At 40.6% G+C, this 10,500-nt stretch overlaps 1 protein-coding gene across 7 annotated transcripts in view; it reads left to right on the top strand.

The window, feature by feature from the left end:
- LOC106828433 (Fc receptor-like protein 3) overlaps positions 1-10,041 on the top strand; it is a 46,067-nt gene extending 36,026 nt beyond the window's left edge. For all 7 annotated transcript variants that reach the window (XR_011498032.1, XR_011498036.1, XR_011498031.1 and 4 more), the window contains 3 exons: positions 4,930-5,044; positions 6,341-6,552; positions 6,871-10,041. The gene's annotated coding sequence lies outside the window, so the exon portion shown is untranslated. The remainder of the gene's footprint in view (positions 1-4,929; positions 5,045-6,340; positions 6,553-6,870) is intronic.
- Positions 10,042-10,500: the final 459 nt, after the last annotated feature.

Genomic DNA, 10,500 nt, shown 5'->3' with positions numbered 1-10,500 from the left:
TATTGTTATTATAGCTGAAATTTAAGCAAGACTGCATAAAGAAGGTCTTATGACTTCTAAAAGCCTCCTTTCTACCATCTCTGATACTGCACAGCACAGTCAGCAGAGTCAGAAAGGAAAAGAGATAACATCTGAGGTAGAGATAACTGTATCCATATATCTTCATAAAAACAGCTATCAAATCCAAGAAGCCAGCTTACATCTGTGCAAACAGCTGTTATGTATCTGAATCATTTCATATACAGCAATACATTCCAGTGGAGTCTAAGACTGTTTCATGGTTTTTAGCAATATGGCCGGAAGTTCCCTCAGTCCATACTTGCTGTATATGTTTGCATGAATGTGCATGTATGGTAGGGGTGTGGGGAAGGATAGGGAGAACAGTGACCTCCACCCCCCAGAGGATAGACAGGCCTTTGGGTTCCTAAGTACTGAACCCTCCCTAATCCCAGAAAGAATAGACAAGCCTTTATGGGTTTCTATGGGCTAAGGCTTTCCTAATAGACAATTAATCTCTACTTTGAAGAAGGGAATGGATGCTTTGAGTTCAGAAGGCAAAGGCAGTAGTAGATGGACCTGCAATGAGAATAAGGGGAAGGAAAAGACAGAGAGGCTTTGGATCAAGGAGAGTAGTCATCTGCTCTTGAACAGAAGGCGCTCCTGAATGTTTCCCTGTCCCAGTTTCAAGGACCTGTCTGTGTCCCAGGAAGTCCCAGAGCCAATCAGCCATAGACTCTACTACTGCGAGGGTCATTTTGGTAGTGTGCAGCAGTGGTGGCTGAAACAGAGGACCCTCCTCAGAGGTACTCTCTCCAAAAAAACCTCCCTACCACATGAGTGATATCATTGTCATCCACGGGCTTCAGAGCACTGACCACCATTTAGCTGTGTAACTGCCAGAGGACACATCCTGGGACCTATGCAATCATTAGGACCCACTGGGTGGAGAAGGAGCTGGAGTGCATGTACTCTGGAAGTAGACTGGAACAATTTGGTTCACACCGAGTTTGGGACAGACAGACATCCCCTTTTCATGTATTTATTTCTCATATGTGCCAGATGCTATTTTAAGTGCTTTCACATATTAACTCATTTAATAATGATGAAGTTGAGATTTCTACTCAAGGTGAGATCCAATAGCCCCTAGAGCAAATGAGTGTGTTTGCGAGTGTAAGAAGAGTAGAAACCATGAGGAACCACGTGGAGTATGGATAAGTGATAAATAAGAAACACTTTGTTGAAAGACATCAAGTAAGTCTTTGGATCCTAACAGGATGGACTATAAAGGGTATGTTATTCTCTATAAAGTTTTTCTCCCATCATTAGACTAGAAATTACATGAGGGCAAGAATCACGTCAGCTTTGTTCAACGCTATACAGCCAGTGAGATATAGCTCAGCTGTATGACTCAGCACATGAGACACAGTAAACAAAAAACAGAGAGTTGTTAAATGTATGAGTGAGTGAAGTCCCCCAGACACAGACACTAGGGAGACTTGAACTGTTGTAATAATATACAAATCGTACAGTCCTTGGATGGTTCCTTGTCTAGTTTAGCCACAATGTTGACCTGTATTTAAGCAGATCTATAAACAAGAGAATAATTTTATTTCCATAAGACTCACAGCAGAGGAAATGACAATTGGCAAATAGTAGTGTCCTTGGCTTCCCCTTTTCAAAATCTTCTAGGCCATGCTTATTGGTGCCACTGTGGACAGCTTTTGTCTTCAGATCTGAGTTGTACTGTCAGTTTCCAAGAGAAACTTCCTCTGGGTCTCCTCGAACAGGACTCCATGCTGCTGTGGCCTTTGCTGCTGGTTCTAGGTTGAGTGGACACCTTGGAGCAGAACCTAAGTGGAATGGAGGCTTCAGCCTTCCCCACAGCAGTAGTCTCAGATGCCCATAAAACTTTCCCCTCCAGTCCACCCTCAGGGCATTCTCTAGGCTTAGAAGGAATTGGACAAGCTTTCCTTGGAATATAGGTCCCTTGGTTCTTTAGCAGTATATCAAAATAAAAATGCATTGAGCAGAATATCAAAATAAAAATGATGATAATAGAAATGCTAATATTTATTGAGTGCTCACTAGTAATTTACATGTGTTAAGTATTTTCGTCTTTACACTATCACCAAGTAGGATTTGTGTCAGAATTGAAGAATATATGCAAATCCACTGTTATTATATAATAAACCACATCAAAATGCTAATAAGAGAAATCATGTGGTGACAACAGGTGCCAAAGGTATTCGAAGAGGTATTAAAAATCAATATCTATTCCTAAAATAAGTATCATTTAGATCAGAACAGAAGAATACTTACTTAACATGACAAAGAATATTTGTTCTAGATTGACAGACAATACTATACATAGCAGAACGGCACTAAAATTGCCGTTCAAATTGGACCTGGAATCAAGATGCTTGCTGTCATTATCATTTGGAATAGTTTTTAAATTCTGCTAATACGCTAACATTAGTAGCAAAAGTAAAATGCATACATATTGAAAGGCAAGATTACAAACTCATTACTCATTCTTTATTCATTCCCACTTATTTGGCACTTGCTTGTTTGCTATTGCTGTGATGAACCATACAGCCTCTGCTCTTGATTATATCATCTATGTGGTATGGTTAGAAATGCATGAACATGGCTTAATTAGGAAGACTCAAGATAAATATCTAAAACAGTGAAATCCTTGAATATTATCAGTTACCAGTTTGAGATTATAGTGAAGAAATTTCACTCAAAATACCAATTAAAGTAAAAAAAAAAAGTCATAATAAAGAGATCTTTTTAACCTATAAAAGGAAATCTACAAAATAGTACAAAGAAAACCTCAATGAATGAAGATATGCCATTAGAGTGGTTAGGAGCACTAGAGTAGAAATGTTTTAAAGATGTCAGTTCTCCCCAAGTTGATTTATAAATTCCGTATAATTTCAATCAAATTACCTGCAGAATTTTCCTTGGAACTCAGTAAACTATTCAAAAACATATTTGGAAAAATACATTGGAGGGAGTATCAAACAACAGATTTCTTTTTAAGAGTAATGTTAGAAATCTAATTCATATATTTTTAAAATATATTCCTGAGCAATATAAAAAAGATAGTGTTATGGGTTTAAGGCACAAATATAGAAATAAGGAAAATAATATAAATCTGTAAATGTATTTAATTACATATTGAGTTAATGTATGATATATAGACATCAAACAATAGATTTCTACAGATTCCATTATAAAGTTTAAAATAAACTTCAGATAAGTAAGAAATTTTTTTAATTCTCAAAAACATGATGGAAAATGAAATTAAGTCTACATTGGATTTTTATGTAGACTGTGTCTTCCTAAACATTAAAGTAGTAGAAAACTCAGAGAAGATTTTATAAAATAAAAATTTGAAAGTCCTATATTATAATAATACTACAACTATAATAAATAAATTTTGCGTTGGAAAAATATTTGCAACAAATAAGACAAAGAGTTGAGATTTGGTATAAAGAATTCATATAAATTGACAAGAAAACTTGAAAATGTTTTTGGGTAAATGGATAAAGATCATGTTTATGTAATACAAAAACACTTCTTCCAGAAGCTGCTTATTTGACCACAAGCTTTACAAAAAAATCATTTTTTATCCCCAAAACCCAGCAGAGAGCCGGGCACATAGCTGGCACTCAATAAATATTTCTTATATATAAATGAGTAAATCCATTCAAAAAGCGCAGATTAAACATGGAGGTACAGTTTACAGTCATTAAATTTGCAGCAAAAACAACAACCCAAAAAAGGCTAAATGCTAACTACCCAGTGTGGGAAGACTGAGGTACACTCATAAATTGCTACTGACAACAGGAATGACAAAGCATACTTGGAAAGCCAGTTAACAAAAAAAGGTCATACATTTGACTCAATAATTCCGCTTCTGAGAATCTGAAATAAAGAGATAAGCGTGGAGAAAATAAGATACATGATCATGTTCATTCTATTTATTATGATACAATAATTTTGAAGAAACGAAAGCAGAATTCTAAACTGTATCTCAACACTCGCTAAAATTAGGTTAAGATCATACACATACAAAAACATGTCTGGAAGGAAATAGCGAAACCCCATGAGCTATGGAATTGAGAGTGTACATGGACTGTTATGCTTTTAGAAATGCAGCTCATATTTAAAATATTTGAAAAATGATAAAAGAAAAAAAGAATTTCAAACTTTAATTATGATAATAGTCTTAACATTTTGCCTCTGACTTAGCCCTGTTATATGACAAGCTACATAAATGATCTTTTCTTATTCAGTAAAAGGGAGACGTTTGATCCAACTTCTGTGCTCTTATAATCCTCTCTCTTCCCACGATTGTAGCCCTACCACATTGTGTTTTAATTGCTTATTAATTCAGTGTCCCCTCCATTAGCCTGTAAGTTTCTTGAGGGTAGGGACAGTGTTTTATTCTTGGTAACTCCAACATTTAGACCCACTCCTGGCACAGTAAGTATGCACCAAATGCTTGTTGAATGAATGAATGAATGAACAGAGAAGTTGCCTCCGCTGAGTGCCCTTGCCAGTGAATAGTCCCCCAAATTAGAATTTGGTGAGATCAGACTTCTGCTAAACTCTCCACTGCACACCAAAGTCAACCAGAGAGCAGGAGAGGAGACCAGCACTGAGAAAAAGAAAGGACTAGACTTCCTGCTCCACCATCTTTCCTGCCCCTGTGCTATTCCACATCAGTGTCTGAGACCAAGAAAGAGAAATGCTGGGTAGCCAATAGGTCCTGATGATGAACTAGAGAAGTGTCCACCAGCTGTTTGGGGATTGGCAGGGCAACATAGAGAAGGCACAGAAAGGAGGAGAAAATGTGAGTGTGCCTCTGAGGAAGGGATCCTGTGCTGTGCTAATTTCTCATGCCTCTCTCTCTTGCAGTTCCCGGCAGAGGGAGTCCTGTAAGTTCCTGTTTCTCCTTCATGGCCTTGGAGTTATAGTACCCAGCACAGGATCCTGGGGGAGCCTGTAATAATCCTTCTCTCAGCAGCTGCAGGTAAGTGTACTCCTTTCTACTAGGCCCAGTCACTCTAGTCCTGACACCTTCCTGCTCTGCTCTGCTCAAGAGTTTGATTTCTGATCCTTTCTGGAAAAGGAGGAGGGCACACCTGACCAAGGAAGGGCACACATGGAGACAGTCTCTTCACCCGGTCACAGGTGCATTAAGGTTCCTGGGAGCTCCCCAGTTGGAAGTTCATATTAGGAACAGAGAGGCAGCTCAGAAAAAAAGATACTTGCAAAAACCGTCTCAAACCCAATCTTTGATCCAAGCTCAGAACAAACTCTAGTTATTTCCATGCTTTTTACATAAAAACTCAGTATTTGATATTGACCCTGTTTCAACTTTGTAGCCCCTAGTCTGAACAAGAGTCAGAGCTGTTTTTGGTGTGGAAGGATGAACATTCTGTCCTCATATACTTACTCATTTGTTCTGATTCACTTCAGGCCCTGACGCCCATAAGGAATCATACAAGAAAATTCCATAACTGCCCCAGAGCAATGTGAGCTACCCAGTCCCTTGGCAACCACCAAGCAAGGGATGAAGGTTTTGGCAGCCTGTTCAACCTTAGGGTCACTTTCTCTTTCTTACCCAAGCAGAGAGCATGGTTTGGTAGAAAGAGTATGGTCCTAAAATTCAGTTACAATGAGTTTTAAATCCAATCTTTGCTATATTCTAGCTCTGTGACCATGGGCAAAATGGCCTGAGTCTCTGCTGACTCTTCAAAAATTAGGCATGATGATAATGACCCTCTGGGTATTTGTAAAGATTCAATGACCTCATGTAAAGAGTATAACTAGGTGCCTGGTACCCAGTGGAAGCTTGAGTCATGTCAGTTTCCTTCCATCAGCTGCCCAACCAAAAGCTGTACTGTTCTTCCATCCTCCATGGACCACCATGTTCCAAGATGAAGCAGTTAACAATGACGTGCAAAGGATCTCTCTACTCTAGAATAGAGAGAGCATGGTGGGCCTGTGAAGGAAGACAGACTAAAAATCTCCTTTCAAACACTATTCAAGAGACACATGCGAGAAAGAACCAATGGTATATCCTGAACTCAAGTCCCAGTGACCCTGTACACCTGTTGGTCTCCTCAGGTGAGGGAGAGGAGGGCCAAGCTTCAGAAATCACCTGCTCCTGGGTGAAAAGTAAAATTAGGGAGGAGAAAGAATAATTGTCACTGGGGAAGCTATGAGTGAGAAGGTTTTATGGGAAAAGTGGGTGCAAGATACCAACAGGCCTGTGGAGGATGGAAAATCAAGGAGTCAATTGGGTGTCCCCTGTCTGTTGCAGACTGGCTGATTTCTCCAGGTCCCAAACTCTATCTTGGAAGGAGATAAAGTGATTCTGAAATGCCAAGAAAGGGAGGAAAAGGAGTTGAATGAAATGATTTACTACAAGGATGGGAGAAAACTTGCTACTTTTACAAGGACCTCAAATGTCATCATACCAAAAGCAGTCTCCAGCAACAATGGCTTGTATAACTGCACTGCTTCTGGGGAAGGGTATGTGCTCCTAAGGAAGAGAATTTCAAACATTGTAAGAATCAAAATTCAGGGTAATGGCTACACTCCAGATGTAATAGAGTGGATGCAAATAAGGCCTGTCGAGGTGTGGGGAGACGGAGAATGCGCTTATCAAGTTTCTACCCTTACAAGCCATGGCTAGAAACTCTGATAATTCAGTCCTGTCAGGGAGATGGGTGGCAATTCTGTTGACTTGGTTCTGTAAGACCTGTTTGTTGGTGCTGAGAACACAGATGAGTCTTTCCAGGGGCTCTGGTCATCATTGCCCTGGGATTATGTTTGTTCTTCTCTCTACAGCTATTTCCACCTCCTGTGGTGAAAGCCAGCACCCTCTGGCCACCGAGAGGAGTCCAGTGGCCCCAACCTGTGAGACCCAGCTCTCTCAACAGAGGTCAGATACCCAACTCCAATTCCTCTTCTTCAGAGATGTCTGGGTCCTGGTGTTAGGCTAGGGAAGCTCCCTGGAATTCCAGGTCATCACCATGTGGAGAGAAGACTCAAGGTCTTACTGGTGTAAGGCAAAGACAGTGACCCCCTGTGTGTGGAAACAAGCCCAGAGAGCCCAAATTCATGTGTGGAGTGAGTTTGTGTGAAAAGAGACAGTGGGGCTAGAGCAAGAGCATTATTTGGACCTTTGTTCCTTTCTTTCCCATAAGGTGGGAACAGAGGTCTATTCCAGAGAGATCCTGATGCTATCTTGAGCTCCTCTCATTTCTACTAATGCATTAGGACTGGAATGGTTATAAAGAGACTTCAAGAATCACAGAACTTTAGAATGTCTACCACAGTCCTCTTAACTTTCCCATTCCTATTGTAAAATAATCAGATATATACTGCGTGCACATAATTATGCTCTAGAAGCTTTGGAGGATACAAATGGCATGTGAGGCATAATAGCTAAGGGCAGGGAGCTGACAGTCAGCTAGAGAATAGTACCCAATCTAACACAATGGAGATTAAGAGAACAGAGAGACCCATGGGCATTGGAGTAATTAGAGAAGATAGTATGGAAGCAGGGGGACTTGAGCTAGGTCTGAAAAGATGGGAGAGAAGGCAATTTATCATCTTGTATGACATCACTTCAAAGGAGGGCTAATATTTCCTATTATCCATCCTAGCTCTCAAGACAAGACTTCTATCCATTGAGTCACCAAGCACACGGCCAAATATTTTTCCCTGGAGTCACCAACCTTAGGTCCCAGGGGAATCAATCTCCCGAAGTGAGCACATGACTAGATGAGGAATTTCATGCACTGAAGGCTGGGAGGTAGGGATCTTTGTCCCTATAGAAATATATTCACAATTGACATCCACTACCCTCACTTCTCACTTGCAAAGATTTCTGTTTCCTGGTGTTGCTCTAAATTTTCCAACTCCATCCAACTGCTTCAGCTCTGATGTTTCCCAGAGTCATGTCTCACCTGCTCTCCTGTTCATGCAAGGATCCTTGTGTCTCAAGACTCCATGGAAACTCTGCCCTCAGGGGACAGGCAATTGGAGGAGAGATGCTGGTCCTTGTCTTCTGTTTAGCTGAAGGCACAGGCGACACCATACTCTTCTCTCACAGAGAGGACATGAAGGAGAGTCTTGGGAAGAAGACTTGGCATTCTCAGAGAGCAGAGCTAGAAATCCTTGTTATCAGGAGGAGCCATGCTGGGGGATACTACTGCACAGCTGACAATGACTATGGCCTCATCCAGAGCTCACAGTGAACATCCATAGTTCAGCCAAAGTTTCTCAGACTGGGCTCGAGGATTGTGTAGGATCGTAAGAATGTTTTAAGATGATCATAGGGACCAGAGCTTTGAAGAGTTAATTCTTTTCCGACAAAGCAGAGCTTCCAAAATAAATAGTTGCTTTAGAGGAGCTATATATCCAGTTATGGTAGAGAAAATAAGAAAGTAGTAAGATGAAATAGGTGAAAAAACACTGTTTCAGTCAGCAAGCCAGAGAATGGCTACCTAGAATTCATCCTCACGGCTCTGAGGTATATGCCTCCACAGCCATGCTGTCCAACACAGAGGCCACTGGTCACATTTGGCTATTTATTTTTAATTAATTAAAATTTAAAATTCCTTCCTTCATTCACACTAGCCACATTTCAAGTGCACAACAACCACATGTGGATAGTGGCTACCATATTGGACAGCACAGATGTAGAACACTTCCATTATCAAAGAAAGTCCTATTAGACAGCTCTGCTCCAAGAATTAAATCTGGAATGTGGGGACAGTGAGATTTGAGAGTATTCAGGGATGTGTTATGCTCAGTGGATTCAGGGGGAAGTCATGAACTATCAAGCAGAAGAGACCCTCTCTGACAGCCCACTGTATCCCTCAGGTTCAGTGTTTCACCCATTCCTCACTCTCACAGCTCCCGGGGCCCAGGCTGTGGTGAGGGACATGGTGGAGCTTCACTGTGAGGTTTAGAGAGGCTCTCCCCCCGATCCTGTACCGATATTATCATGAGGATATCACCCTGGGGAACAGCGTGGCCTTTCTGGAGGAGGAGCTTCCTTCAACCTCTCCCTGACCACAGAGCATTTTGGAAACTACTCCTGTGAAGCCAACAACAGCTTGGAGGTCCAGCACAGTGAGGAGGTGCTACTCAATGTCATGGGTGGGCTGCTTGAACCTGGGCTATGGGTCCTTCCTCCAGAGGACAGACTTCAAGGGTGCCAGTCTATAAGAAAGAGCATTTGGTTGTGGTTGGCTTAAGATTGGGATTTTCCCAATGACTTGTACTGGAAATGGAGACTGGAGATTATGAAAGTTAGCAAGTGGCTATCTTTCTCCTCCTTACATTAACCCAAAAGGAGTGGACTACACTCCAAGTCACTGGACAGATAACCGAACATCCACTTAACCACCTCAAACCCCCTACACCCCACCTGCACCTCACATGTGCCCCCTGCAGTGTCTGCAGGATGCTAGCCTGAGTCCCTGCCCTCTGAGCCTCACACACAAGCCTCTCTCCTCAGAGCCCACAGAGGACAAGAGCCACCTTCTGCCTGTAGTGATAGGGACACTGCTTGGTTTCCTGGTGACTACTACTCTCCTTTTCCATCTACATTTCCAGAGGAAATCAGATTTGTAAGTTTTGTGTTTATCCTTTGTTACTCTGTCATTGGTGATCAGCAAAAATGCTGAATCTGTGCAACAAATAGCATACACATGGTCTGGAAGCTGTCATCCAGTGGGTGGGGCTGTCAGTTAAAGTAATTCAAACCTCCAAGAAAGTTCTTTATGTATGTGGGATCAAGTGAAAATGAAAGCATTTAATCTACAGTACTACATTAAATTTTCTTCAATAGAACTCTTTAACAAAATAGCTATCAGTTAGAAGCAATCTCCATGAAAGATGCATAAGCAAAAACATACAACAGGGAGATAGATCTTAAAAGAAATAGTCTGAGTATTTTAAGTATTATATAATACAATATAATGTATATATTAAGCATAATATAATAGGTATATTAATTATAATATAATGCAATACATATAATTTACTATATTATGCCCAATTATGTATAATAATATATAATATAATAGAATATAATAGAAAGAGCTTTGGACTGGAAGTAAAGAGATGAGTTTTAGCCACAGTTCTGCTACTTGCTGGGTAGGAGATATTAAAAATCTGCCAATACAATGATTTAATCTCTCTGAGCTGTGTTTTCTTTCTCCAAAATGGGGGTATTAATGCATGTTTTTCTTGTCCTCATAGAAGCATCGTAAGGATAACATGAGATACAGAGTCATTTTATATAAAATGTGCTACTTAATTTGCTTGTTTACTTATACCCCCAACTCATTCCATGAAGTACTTGAGAAAGCTTGTGACAAAAATATAATTAGGGAAGAATGACAGGCAAATAGAGAATTAGGTCCATGGAAAACATATCTAGGTGGAAGTCTGCCACAGTTT

Source organism: Equus asinus, chromosome 25, assembly GCF_041296235.1.
Source record: "Equus asinus isolate D_3611 breed Donkey chromosome 25, EquAss-T2T_v2, whole genome shotgun sequence".
Taxonomy (NCBI): domain Eukaryota; kingdom Metazoa; phylum Chordata; class Mammalia; order Perissodactyla; family Equidae; genus Equus; species Equus asinus.
This window is presented reverse-complemented; position numbering and strand designations above follow the sequence as displayed.